This window comes from Anopheles gambiae, chromosome 2 (assembly GCF_943734735.2).
Source record: "Anopheles gambiae chromosome 2, idAnoGambNW_F1_1, whole genome shotgun sequence".
In the NCBI taxonomy this organism is placed as follows: domain Eukaryota; kingdom Metazoa; phylum Arthropoda; class Insecta; order Diptera; family Culicidae; genus Anopheles; species Anopheles gambiae.
Window position 1 is genome coordinate 83512978 of NC_064601.1, and position 14677 is coordinate 83527654.

At 39.8% G+C, this 14677-nt stretch overlaps 1 protein-coding gene across 1 annotated transcript in view; it reads left to right on the forward strand.

The window, feature by feature from the left end:
• The first annotated feature begins 1473 nt into the window (after positions 1 to 1473).
• LOC5667114 (melatonin receptor type 1B) overlaps positions 1474 to 14677 on the forward strand; it is a 39238-nt gene continuing 26034 nt past the window's right edge. The window contains exon 1 of the mRNA XM_061645518.1: positions 1474 to 1945. The gene's annotated coding sequence lies outside the window, so the exon portion shown is untranslated. The remainder of the gene's footprint in view (positions 1946 to 14677) is intronic.

Consider the following 14677-nt stretch of genomic DNA (forward strand, 5'->3'; position numbering starts at 1 on the left):
AAAACAAAAGGCTAATCCAATGTTCGTAATCTATATGTACATACACAAGTAAGTATAATTTAACGAAACGAAACGAATCCCGAGACCAGCATTCATTCTTTTCGTCTTCTGCCAATGAATAGAAAATATCGTTCGTCCGTTTCATTTCACTACATCTACTTATGCTTGTCGAGCTTCGACGACTCTTCAAAGCCATCGGATGGTTGAACAACCCGACTATCCGGAAACACTTTACAGCATCTCCCGTTACATCCGAATCGCGGGGGGCTTGGAAGGAGTGCGAGAAGCTATGCGCACGCAAGGACGAAATTAATTTTCAGTTTGTTCATACCTTTTGTGCTTACACTCATAACATCAGACGGAACATGCCATCATCCTTTCAGCGTTTAGCGCATCAGGCTTTGAACATTACTGGTGCTACGTGAACGGTGCAGCCAGTAAGTCACCCAACGATATGCACGGGGTATAAAGTAAAGAAGGATGTAGAAACTATGATGTGAAGAGCAGATCAGCAATCAAATGGCAACGAACCTACTGCAAGAAGGATTCATTGGGGATATAGGTAGCAATAAAGCTCTGCTTGCGTGATTTTTCTTGCAATAGATGGCGCTGGAAAGCTTTCCGACCCGGCAGCTTGGAATTTTTAATCAAAATTAAGTTGCACTTTTCTTTGGCATTCTTGAAATTTATGAGACAAACGGGGTGGAAAGAAATGCGAGAAAAGGCAAGTAATAAAATATTTAAATTAAATTTAATAAAATATTAACAGCTTTTATTATTTATATTAACAAATAAAACAATATTCATAGCAATACGGCCTTTTTGGACCTCGTGAATTTTTTCCTCGTGATTAAAAAATAAAACAATACCTATAAAAATTTCTAACAGCTAATATTAAAAAAGTAACATAACATTGAAAGAATAAATAAAACAAAATTCAAACCCATTAACAGCAGAAAAGCTCCGTTACTCCTGAATAAAAAAAAAAAAAAAAAAAAAAAACAGCAGAAAAGCTTCACACTCAACTAAAACGGTTAATTGATGAAACCTGTTGAAAGTCAATCGTAATGTAAACATTCAACTTTGCACTCTCTCCAAGGAGCTTTCTACTCTCAGCGATTACTTCATCTCTTGAAATGAAAATGGTGGCGAAGGAAAAGACAAAAAACATCCAAACGATGCTTACCGTCACTAACACACATACACATAACGCTCGATCCACAACTAAGTAATAAGTGCAACAATAAAACAGCTGGCAGCTTATCAAACAGATACAAACACAGTCGGAAGCTTTCGGCCATATCTATCGCTTCGAATGCTCTCCATCTAAAAGCACACGAACTTACACGCGCTCTCCCTCTCTCTCTCTCTCTCTCTCTCTTTCTCTATCTCTGTTTCCGTTACAACACGAATACATTTGCAAGAGCGTGCAGTTTCGTCATTTTCTCCGCTTTGTGGTGTAGAAAGCTTCACACGAGCAGCGTTCGCAACCACACATCCTTCAGTCAGTCCTTAGCTTACGGTCGCTCGTGTCGGACGCGTACTCGTTTGCTTCCCGATATCCCAGTATCGTCTGCTCCCTTCACAGCTGTCGGCTTCCGGTGGGTAAATTAGCTGCGTTTGGGCTAGCAACGTTCCGCCACGTTCCCAGCGCTCGCGGAACGACCAATAAAGTTGTGTCAGTCGCCGTTTGCTGCCACCAGCCTGCTTCGATTGGTTGAGTTGATTGATTGATGTGACGATTTAGTGAGTGAAGTGATTGCTGGTGTCTGTGATTTGTGTGCACTACGCACAAGCAATGGGTGCAATGTAAAACTGTAGTGCGTCATCGGGCGAGCTCCGTGCTTTTGCAGTGCTTTACACAGTGGGTTTTGTGTCAGTTTAAACATGTGCTCGCAAAGTGTGACAAACAGGAATGCAAACAATCAATGTGTGCATAAATAATGTGAGTTAATATTTCAACAAAATTATACATAAATAGAGTCTTTAGTGCAAAAAACCGGTGCTATGGTTGATTTTTAGCTCCATTTTTTGCGTCCTCACATTAAAGCTTCCGCACCACGAAGGAAACAGTCACTACAGCAAGAATCCGGTGCGGTAAAGGTGGTTTTCTTTGTTATTGCTTAGCAAATAAATCAACGCCCTTTATTTAGCGGAGAAAGGTTGTAGCCCAGCTTGCGTCCACCTGCCTGCCTGCCCTGACACCGACGCAAACGATGCTCATCATTTGCATTTACAGCGTGTGCAGGAAACAACCGATTGCCGCCAGCCAGCCAAGCTTTGTAGGTCATTGAGCTTTAAGCTATTAATTTCCGCTTCGTCCACCCATCCGCCGTCCACTTCGCTTCCCTCCCCAGCAACAACGCAACGACGCAAATCACGCGCAACAGACCACTTCGCGCGAGACTGACAGAGAAAGGAAGACAGCCGGACCTTTCCGGTTTGACCTTTACCTGCTCCCTGTAACGAGCTCACCCTTCTCCGTCCAAAAGTCCTTTCCGACGAGGTTTTATTATGTGTTCCGTTTCGTATTTTCTCCGACCGGTTTGTGGTTTGTGGTGTGGTGTCGCGCCACGGTACAGCAAAGCACAAAGCGCTCGGCACGCGGCCAACAAGTGCTGGAGGCTTCGGTTCCACCGGTCCGGTTCGATTTCGGCGTGATGATAGTGCCGTGTTAACAAGTGCTCTCTGATCGATCTCTCGAACAAATTCAATTACGTGATGTGAAAATAATAAGCAACCGAGCCTTCGGTTATGAGATGGAGGACCGTGGACGCGTGATAGAAAGAGAGAGAGAGAGAGAGAGGGATTTAGAGCGAACGGGACGGAACACTTCATGCGTCTGGTTTGCGTTCCGTCGCAAGGAAAGTAGTTTTTGATGCGTGTGAGCTTAGAGTGCTCGGCGGGACGTCACTAACACACACTAGCGGGGCTGACGATACATCGTCTTGCAAAACACAGCTCCATCCGCTTGAAACCAAAGGATATTTCAGAAGAGAAAAAAAGAGAGAGAACGCGTGGGAGAAAGAGAGAGAGCGAGAGAGCGAGAGAGAGAAAAATACAAATCGGCAGCAACAGGGCAGCGAGGATGCATTCGATACCATTACACCGACATTCGACCCCGTCTGTGGGGAAAAGGAAAAAAAGGATAAACCACTCGATATTATTACTCCCCTTACCGCACATCTTACCCCCCCCCCCTCCCCCTCATTTTTGTCGCTTTCCCTCCGCCACAGAACGTAGCAACAATAGCGCGGTCCGCGGTACGATGGTGTGCGTTTTCAATATTCTACACGCGTGTTGCTGTGTGAGTTGTCCGTGTTGCCCCACAGCAAGGAACGCAGGAACGCACGGTCGGAGGATTCTTTTCCGTCCCCAGGCACCAGCAAGGAAATGAAGATATTTGTCAGGAACGGAACGAAAAAAGAACGAAGAAGCAGAAGACCCACCAACAATAAATCGAATCGAATGACCAACGGATATGGATTGCATCGATTCCATGCATTCAGTGCAACCCGCAGGGCTCTTCTTTTTGTAAGGCACAATAAGTCGACTTTAATTCTGCCTCAAAATGGAAATACCATTCCCGAGGAGCGGATATGTATTTTCATAGCAAATAAAACATAATTAAACCACAATCATTTCTGCATTATTGCTGCGCATCACGTCAGCCAGCGAGTTCTTCGTGCAGGAAAAACCTCAAAAAGCAATCGTGTCAACGGAAACTGCACGTACCGCCTGCAGGCACGTGGGGAATGTTTCTTTTTTTTTATTCCTGGTTGCCCTAACATGCCAATTCGTGCTCAAATGCACATCACTTTTGCGTGACTGTTGGACGATTTGTTGAAAAGTAGCGAAACAAGGGAAAGCATATGACACGTGACAACGTACGGCCGGGTACGATGCGGTAAGGAATGAAATTATTTATGATCGTTTAAGTTCGTCAAGCGTCGTTTATAGACGGGGAAAAATGACATCGATGATTGTGCGCCACATGTTGTTCCGCGGGACTTTGATTGGTGCTTAGCTCATGAGTGTCCATAGAATTATAATGCGAATCTATATGGGATATATTTTGTATCATTTGACTGGATGTACTACATAACACAGTTAATGCATATTAAGCATCTTATAAAGCATTTCCATTATATTCATGTGAACCACAGTTCATCCTTACAATTTAATGAAATATTTTAATTCTTTAAACATTTTAGTACGCAGATTATTTCCTATTTCAAGCGTTTCTTCTGTACCACTAGTGGGCTCGGCTTTCAGTGACTTATTTATTACCATAGCAGGATAGACAGTCCAACGTATGTGGGCACTGTCCATTCGAGGCTTGAACCCTTGACGAGCATGTTGTTAAGTCGTACGAGTTGACAACTGTACCACCAGATCTGCTTATTAAGCGTTTTAAATATATTAAAAACACAAAAAATATTGTCCTTTTGGCTATTTTTTTTATAAATACAATACTAACTTACTTGATGGACATACCGAAACACGGAAAACTACAGTAAAATTAATGCAATTTTAAAAAGTCTAATCACGTTTGAGGGATGAACTTAAAAGCATGCTCATTTGAAAGGTAAAAACTAAAAAGAGTATACTAAATTTATGTAAACATATAGTTGTGTTACTTGACAGGAAGCTCCGAATGAAGTGAGCAGTAGGAGATCCGAATGAAGTCATAGCCAGTTGAGAGTCACTTTTAATTCTATAGTTTGATTTAGACTTTACGTTTTTGTTTGTTTCACCACTCATTGTGCACCAAAACAAAGGAAATTCAATTCCCCAAAAGCAAATTTAAGACCATAAAACATTCCGCTGACCATTATATTTCACCATGAACAAAGCTTTAAATTCTCACTGGAGCGAAATGAATGTCAAACAGTTGAAGCGGTTGAAGCTTACCATTTCGACTAGGAACAGCGGTTGTTGATAATCATTTCGAAATAACTTACATTTGAAAGCTCCACGAATGTTTTTTGTTAACTTTCTCGAAAATACAGGGAATATGTTTCTATTCTTCTTATTATTTGGCGCTACAATCGTTGTCGATCTAGGCCTGCACTTACCGCAAATGGGCATAGCTTTTAATGAAAAAATTAAATTGTCAACACATCTCCAGGTGATTTCGCGTTAACGTTCATTTCAACTTTAACACTTTGACCGCCGGCCTGACGTCACAGTTTTTGAGTGAGCACGTAGCGCATGGCGCAAGAGAGCGATGTGAGCGACAGTTTCTCGTGCCATTGATATCACTCTTTTGTTTCATTGCGATAAGCGGCGTAGCACATGTCGTTCTCGTTCTCTCTTTCCTACCTCATTCGTTCTCAAGAGAATCACTGAGCGTCAGATGCAAAGCTGAACGGTGAGCAAAACCGTCATGCGAATTTATATGACACGGCGCTTAAAGTGTTAACCCGGGCTTAAGACGGCATTACGACATAGATCATTACGATTCAATATTTCTTTTCTTTTTAATATTTTTATGCATTTGTCTACAAGTTGCGGTCAAATAGGCTGCCATTATAAAAAAAGATGCACTTAATAATTGTTTTGTTTTTTTCTGTTTGAATTGAGTGATAGTAATTAAGTGGAAAGTGAAATGAAAACATACATTTCTTTCTGTATAAACAAGAAACCGTTTCTTTTATACACCGGCAAACAATTCAAATGAAACATTGTAAGATGATAATGATGATGATGGTGTGTTTCACCGTATACCCTCGTTTAACTCACATTAATAATGATGAACGTTTTTATCTATTAAATGATATTGTAATAACGAAATCATAATACAAATAGTAAATACTTCCTAACTAAAGAGGTTGCAATTTAATTTTTTTAAAATATACAAATAATAAACAACAATTGTTAAAAATTGTTGTCAATTTAAGAAGCAAAATGTCGTTGAAAGATAATTACTTTACTACAAAAATGAGGTTAAACGGTTAACCAAACGCTTGTTTCTGTTTCTATAGCATCACAATCATTAGTTAATTGTTCAAAGAATCACACAACAATTTCAGTAGTAAATCATCGAAGTGCTTCGTTCCTATTTTTTCCCAGCAAACCTCACTAGGGACGGCTCGTTCCAATGATCTCAAATGTCATTCCAATCACCTCCGCTGGAACGCAATTCTATAAAAGCCCTACCCTTGGTCGTTCGTTTGCAATGCATTGACTAATTTCGCAGAAAATAAGTGAAACGAACGCTCACCCGAAACGTCAACAAACGTGCAAAAGTCTTCCGCTCGCATCATCGCCGTCGGCACGAAGCAGAGCAACATTTTAGCCTCGTGACTTCTTAGCCTCGTGGTGGTAGTGTGGTGGTGATGTTGCAAAGAGGTGCAGCGCGAACAACCACTTCCAGACACGGGCGGTATTTGCGAAAGAAACATTATTCCACGACCAGCCACACAAAACCCACCACACGCAATGGCCAATGGTGGGCGAAGAAAATGGTATCATGTTATGGTGTATTAATTTCTCCGAAGCACGCAAAAACCCTTTACCTTTACCGTGCACTGGTGTACGGCTCGTGTAATGGGGCGGCGCACACCACGGAAGGAGACGAGCCATCGGAGGATCGGAGGTTTTATCGATTATTGTGTATCGACGAACCTGATGTTGTGCTTTATGGCCGAGTCCTGTGGGTGGGCGGGGTGCTTGCGAAAGAAAATTGCTTGACTCCATCCAGGGTTGGTCTTCATTTCCTTCCTTCTGCGCCCGCGACGGGTGTGTATTTATCGACACTAAAAATAAACTCCTCTTTGTTTTGTGCGCAATTAAACGAGCTGTAACATGTGTTTCGGTTACACGATCCTGGCGACCTTTAAATGAGGCAAATGGTGGATGAAAGCGGTCGATTTGCTGCCTGAGCTTCATCATTAGCCTTGTTAATAGAATATATAATTCTTCGAAAGGTACACACAATCAACCGCAATCATCGAGCGCTTGTGAAGAGTGTGCAATGTAATTATTGGATTCTTTTGCCACAACATTTATATATAGAATACCATGAACGGTATTGTAATCGAAAGATCACACAGCGATAATTTAAAGCATCAGTAATACCACAAACGAAGAGTTACAAGCCACAAACACAGGCACAGCCAGCGCTCTTTGACGGGATATGAAGCGCTAGCAAATATTTGACAAAATTAAGCCATCAACCGTAATAGCTTAGAGCGCCACGAATCGTGCCTATTATCACATCCTACGCCATACAAACACGGCGCCTCTAAAACACAACACCCACTGACACACACACATACACACACAAACACAGCTCATCCCTCCATACGGGTTCATACGGAGCGTGAACAAATAAATTACTTACTATTGGGCTGCTTCACTCGTGAAAGGAAGCGAAATAGAAGTGGAAGCAGTTCCCAGTTCCGCTCCCGACCGGAAGGAACCATTCCCATTTCTCCTTGTTGTGCTTGTTTGCCGGATTTGGATGCGCCCGCCACTAGAAAGCCAGACGCCATTGTGGTAGCAATAGCGGCACGTGGTGGTGGTTGCGGCCACTGTTGAATGGTTGAATGGCGTGGCGACAGCGGGGGGAGGAGGATGGGTCCGGTGGAGGAGTCGCTCGACAAAACCGGAAGGATATCCTGCTGCTTATGCTCGAGGTCATATTTTACGATTATTATCCCTGGCGGATGCCGGTTTTCGGTGCTGGGGCGTCGTCCTTCAACAAAAAGCCCACGCGCTTCGCCGTTTCGCCTTTGCGATGCTTTCGGCAGATTACCAGCTAAAGACGAACGATCGACTGCGCTGGGACACGGGCGTTAGGGACAATGTACGGTGTTGAGTGGTTTTTGGCAGTGTTTGTTACTAACCGGTTCCAACCAGCTGTTGCTGCGTGTGTGCGTTTTGGGCGCTTTATATTGTTTTAATATTAGAGTTTTTTTGCAATTCCATATTAAAACATATAAAAAACACAAAAGTTATATGATAAAGAAAACAGGGGTTTGCTCAATAAAAATGAATTCACTTAAATTTACAATAAAATGGCTATTTTACTCTAATATTACTTATCGTAAATGATACGACCAGCTACAATCAAGTTGAGTAGTGCCCGATAATAATCCCACCGTATGAAATGATCATATATTGCAAAAAGAAAAGCAACAAAGAATTGGATCCTTTACGATATCAATTTTCAAAGAGTTTTAAATCGGATGGCTAAAATTGTATGAATTTTGTGCAGCATGAAATTTTGCTTGGTTGTTGGTCGCGAAAGACGGCCAAATATGTTTGTTTACCGAAATAGCCAAAATTGCTTAAGCAGCCAATTTGGCATGCTAAAGATTGCTGCTTGAATTCGCCTTTTGCAGTAGATAAACAGCATCTAAGTTCCAGGTGGTCCTTCTAAATAGCGCCTAAGCAGCTTCCTTATGGTACGGTTCCGGGGATTATATTTCTTTGTGTGTTATTTTCAAGCAAGCGTCATCGATGAAATAAACAACTGGATTTGTTTTGTTTGTATACATGTGTATACTTTTAAATCCTTAATATTCATAAATTACACGAAATGTATCACAATTTACTGTACAATCTCAATCAATTCCCTCAAAATCCCTTCTTCAAAGAACTAATCTAACTTGTGCAGCAGCAATGAGATGATTGACGGCGTCAGTCTTTGACAATTTTACAAGAGCCACCTTGTACCGATGTCATGCATTAAAAAGCTATGAAGTTCCACCAAGTTCGGTACGCTTTCTTAACAAGCCTTCAAGTTCCCTCGTGAACTATACACATCAGGCTAATCAGCCATAAGGTTCCTGAGAGTACCATGTGCTTGTTAAAAAGCTTTATGGTTCCACCATGCACCATTTCCACCTTAACCACCTGCAAACTACGACACCGGAACGATTTTTTGTTAAACAGCCCCAAATCAGCTATAATGTACGAGCTGGCTATTTGGGTACTATCTTCTCTTTATTTAAATTGAGCCTTAAACATTCCAAAAATATTTTTTTTTAATATTCTGTAGTAAAAAACCAAAACTCAGGTTTCTATTTTAAAGATGAAAGTCTCAATCAACACAATAATAAAACATCTAAGATTTCCTATTGAAAACTGAACACTCAAAAACACGGTCTTCGAACAAAGCCGACAGACACTTCACGACTGGATGATGCTGGAGAATCAACAGTTTCCGTGGCAACAAACAACGCCCGAAAACAGCCAGTAAAAGACAAAGACATGCTACTGCATTCCAGTCGACAGCACTGTAATAAACTTGCTGCCACCGTTTCACGCCCTACAAGTGTTTACACCTGGCAGCATTGCCTCAATAGGGTGAAAGACGCCCGGAGAAATCTATTTCGATTCAAAGTTCCCCTGCATTGAACGAACCTTTTGTTCGTATTAATGAATGGGAAAGAAACAACCCCTCCATAGCGAACAACAATCGGCTTGGCTAATTGTTTTGTTTCCAGCGAACAGTGGACGTTTAAATGCAAAGCCAAATGTTTGCCGGACTTTGTGTTTTCCGAGCCTTCCTGGCCACGGGCAAGAACATTAATTTCTCGACTAATTCTTTTGTTCCGGGACTGCACCTCGAGATACATAAAAGAATGTTGTTGCTTTATGTTCCGGCACCAAGCAACGTATAAAAGAAAAGTTGCATATAATCATTGGTAGTGATGAATGATTGCCAGGCTCGTGGTACAAAGACACCAATGAATTATGGCACCAAAATGGCAAGCCAATGTGGCAGGGATATGGTAGATAATTGATGATTTTTTTTTGGAGGAAAGTGGCCACTCGTTCAGCATGTCATATATAATTCATCAACGATAAGAAAAAGTGTAACGAGGTCATCGTGAGTTGCCAAAATCAGTTCATTCCTTTGTCACTTTAAATGATTGATTTATTAACATAAGTAATGAAATTCGAATATTAAACGTTGATCCTACGATGTTTTTTTTAATGAAAAGTGTTTAAATCATTTTTAATTTAATTAAATCAATTCGAAATTTGTTAATTTATTTCATTGTAGTAACAAACATTCTATAACAAAGATTAAATCCATTAAAGTCTTAAAATCTCTGAGAAGAATTTAGCCTATTTCTTATAAGTTTATTTTTCAGACTTACTTTTCAAAATAAGTCTTATATCAGATATAAAATAGTTCCATAACCAAATGAAGTATGTTTTTATTGGTGTTTTGTTCGCATATGAATGACACGCTCCCACGATGCATTATCGAACAGGAATGCATAATTGAACTTAATTGAACAGCGAACGAAATTATCGCTACCAGACATGTGTGCCTCAAATTTAAAATAAAAATTGTCTCTTGTCACGTACGCCAGAAAACCGTGACATTTGCTTCATTGTGAATTACCATGTAGATAAATGAAAATTTGCACTGATACGTGTGATTGTTACGTTCCACCATGTACGCACTCCAATCAGCCTCGATTTCACGCCATCGGCAAAGGCCCGATGATGCTACGATGGTTCGACATTCGCCTGGGACATTCCGGGCGATCTCGTTTCTGTAACCTATCCGACCATATCCCTCAGTCGCGGTTTCCGTCAGCATTTCGATGTGCAAAAACTGACCTTTTGAACGGGCAGTGCATACCGTTGGCGTTTGATATGATTTAGTTGACCACCGTGGCCAATCGTCACAAAAGGACCGGTACACACTCGCGCACATCACAAATTGGACGCCATCCTACATCACCACGCACACAACTGTGCGCAACCGGAAGGGGCCGTGAAATTGAAGCCTCCACCACACCCCAGATCTGGTAAGGTAAGCAGGATGGAAGCTAGGACCATATTTTTCATGACATACTCTCGTACTGCTACGCGCGACTGCCTCCGTTGTGGATGGGAAATGTGGCGATCATATCGTGTTGTTTGCACGTTATCCCCGGTAGCGCCACCATTGGTCGTGTGGATTGTGCAGACGCAGACGAGTGTGAACAATTTTCATGCAACACAGTGGATGTCGCCGTTCGGGATGGCATTTGGGTTGCGCGCGGAATGAGTGCCACGATTTTCAAATGGATGCCTGTGCAAAAAGCTCCGGGATACGGGGTGATATTTGATTTTGTTTTGTTTGCGATTCCCAAAATAACTCTCCACTCAGCAGTTGTATGGTCGAAAGCCGGCGCCCGGGGTTGATTTGCAGAAAAGCGACAAATTTAAATTCCACGAAACTGTCGTGAAGCTCCACATGCGCTGAAATACCTTACTGAATAACTCTTTAACGGGAAATGTGTATGTTATAATACGACGTATGCTAGACGGAAACCGTCTTTCCACTGAAATTGAGCACAACTCTAGAGGAATGCGAACTGCTCTGCATTGTGTCGCCTTTCGGTGATTGTAAGCGCTATCAGTTTATTTGGAAGTAAACTTATATGAAAAATATGCAGATTTTTGCAGCATTTAGAACATAACATAATTGAACTTAATTGAACCCACGAAAACTTCCTAACTGTCGTCTAGCCACTCTCAGGTTTTTTAGTTGCATTGGCCGTTAAGTTATAGCTGAGAATTTTATGATTAGACTTAACCTATTGTAATAGAACTTAATATTGTAAAAAATAGAAATAATTTTAATATTAATATTACAAAATAATAATTATAATAATATTTCTTATTTTTTATAATTTTTATCATTAATAAAAATAATAATAATAATATATTATTATTATTATTTTTATTTTTTATTATTATTATTATTAAATAATTGTTAATTGTTACTATAATTACAAAAATAATAAGTAGTAGTAGTAGTAATACTACTTAATCAAAGCAAGACCATGTCGTTTCTCCAGAATAAAAATAAATAGATAAATTACTAATAATCATAATAACAATATTAAACACAATAATAATAATTCAAATAATAACAAAAGAAAAACTAATAATAATAAAAAAACAATTTTCATTATTTCGTGTAAATAATTTTTTTAGATATTTTCATAATTCATATAAAATTTCATTCAACTAGCAATATTTCGTATGGTTCATACACAGGCTTAGAGAAATGCAGAACGAAACGTATATTTCCACAAAAAAAACCTTTAAAAACCTTACGTCCTACACACGGTATGTTCTTTTATGATGGCTTGTTTTATGTAATTTTACGAACGGGGTTTTCCGCGCATAACGTTACAAACTCCATTACGCTTGAACCCCTTCGTTTAGGCGATATGGCGAGGTTGTAAACCTCAGACCGATGTTCCCACATTCTCGCTAATAATCCTTAACTATGCACGCATCATTTACCCACAAAATCAACCATAACCTTCCATAAAAGGGTTCGCATCGTAAATAGCAAAGCTTAGCAAGCATAACTTCCAGCTAACTAACCACTCGAAAGATTTGCCATCTACCCCTGGGGTGTTCGTCATCATCAGTTCTACACGCAATAAGCGATCAATTAATGCACACGGGAAACTAAACCTTATAGGATTATTACCGAACTAGTTCGGAAACGTTCCTTGGGACAGATTGAAGTGAATATTTTGAACTATTTCTCGTCTTTTTTCAATAAAGATGTCAATATAGGTATAAAAAAGTGCGCCGCAAAGTTCAACGACAATTATAGGCCACGTGATTTCGACCACGTTTTACGATACAAAACCATCCCCAGCAGGCGTTGTTGCGGAAAACTTGATGGTGTTGTAGTTTTCGTGCAGGTTGTTTTATTCCCTGCCCTAATATCTTCTTGCACATTTACCCCAGCCTGAGCTAATATTGCAATCCCAGCGCCCGGGCATTGCTGCGTGCAAAATTGATCGTAAAAATGCGATATTCGGATACAGCAGTAAAATCGTCCCGCAGCCGTAAAAAAAAATCTCTCTCTACGGCGTTGAAATGTTTATTGCATACCCATCCAACCCGACCAACCAACTTCATACCAATGTGTGTATCGGTTTTCGTACACTGAAGATGCATTACACACATACACACACCGTACACAACTACATCCGCGTTGCTTTGTGGTTGAATATCACTATAGGTAAGTCATGAAATACGTGACATATCTGGGGTGCCAGTGAAATGGCTATGAAACCAATAACAATCACATGAAATACTTCCATCTACGTATGTTAAACAACAGATAAAGAGTTTACTTTTCATGTTAAAATTTAAGTTATTCAAAAGAATTATTGTATTTATTTTTAGTATTAATTAACCATTTAAGATATGCAAGAACATCATTGTAATTATTATCACTATTTCCTCGATTTCTTCTGGGTACTAGCTATTAAAATGGACAATATTAAATATTGAATAAATGTATACATTTATATATGAATGGAATATAATAAGCTATAAATACCACAACTTAATTACAACTTTGAAAACACAACACATATTATTTTAGCCTTCTCAACACACCGCAACGTAAACGCAATGTTAAACTATTCAACGTCCCAATGGTTATTAATCTTTAAAATGAAGTAAATACCCTCAGAACATCCTGGCAAAAGCTACAGAATACATCGCAGCCATTTAGCTGCGCGACCCGAAACGGTACGAACGAACGGACGGCGATGAAAGATAATTAAAAATTTTATCACACATCCCCGGCTGCTCCGGGTCGATTTGGCATCGAACCGCCGGACGTTGGGAGCAAATCGTTAATCAAGTTTATAATGATTGATGCGAAACTGGGCGAAAGGATGAAAGCAAAGTGGTTGATGATGCATCAACTGATTTTAATTAATTATTGTTTTGCTTCCATAATAGTGATTACGTAAATTAGTTTTGCGGCTCAACTTTCGTAAGCTTCCCGGGAGCTGGAGCCTTGTTTGGTTATTTATGCATTTCCTGTATTTAAGAATCGATTGCTTATGAATTTGAAATGGTTTAAAGTGGCTTGACTGTTGATGGTACTTCATGTAGCATTAATGGTTAGCCTATAAATAATAACCATTCAACACGGTTTAATTTTTGAGGTACAGGGTTGATACTGAGAAACACCAATGTGAAAAACTATGTTCTTATTTCTAAGAGATTTCTTGAAGAGTCATCCTTGCCAAAAGCTTTTAATTCTGATTTGATATTGGAAAAGTCAGAACAAACAAAATCAGTCACAGTTTTGTTCTGTGCATCACTGTTTACTGTTAAAAGATTACAGTAGACAAAGAAGAGAAAAATTGTTGAAACGTAAAAAGTATTTTACAGTACGCAGTAGAAATAGCAATCACATGATCATTCCTCTGGAGAATTCTACGAAAAGTTCAAAGTGATTCTAGCTAGCCTGTAAAATGCAGAAGTTTTTTTGTGGAATGCAAATGCTCTCCACTGCATGAACAGATGTAATCATGATCAAAAGATAAACATTCTGCACCTATGTAAGAGTGCTTTAACTTCTAGGGAATCCGTCATAAAAACAAAAACATGCACTCAAAGCAGTTTTCATCTTCAACATTGTGATGATAAGCTCCAATTTTTGTATGCATAACCAAGTCAATGATGCAGTTCAAAACGATGTTACTACTCATTTTCTTATTTTAAGTGTAGTGTAGCACTAAACTCAATAAATTAAGGTATTATTTTTAACTGCTGTTGTTCAATTTAGTAAATTTAAATTAACTTTGGTATAAACACTCTTTAATGCATGAGTAATATGTTTTGAATCACAGAACTGTTTACCTCATTTCAACGCCCGATATGTTAA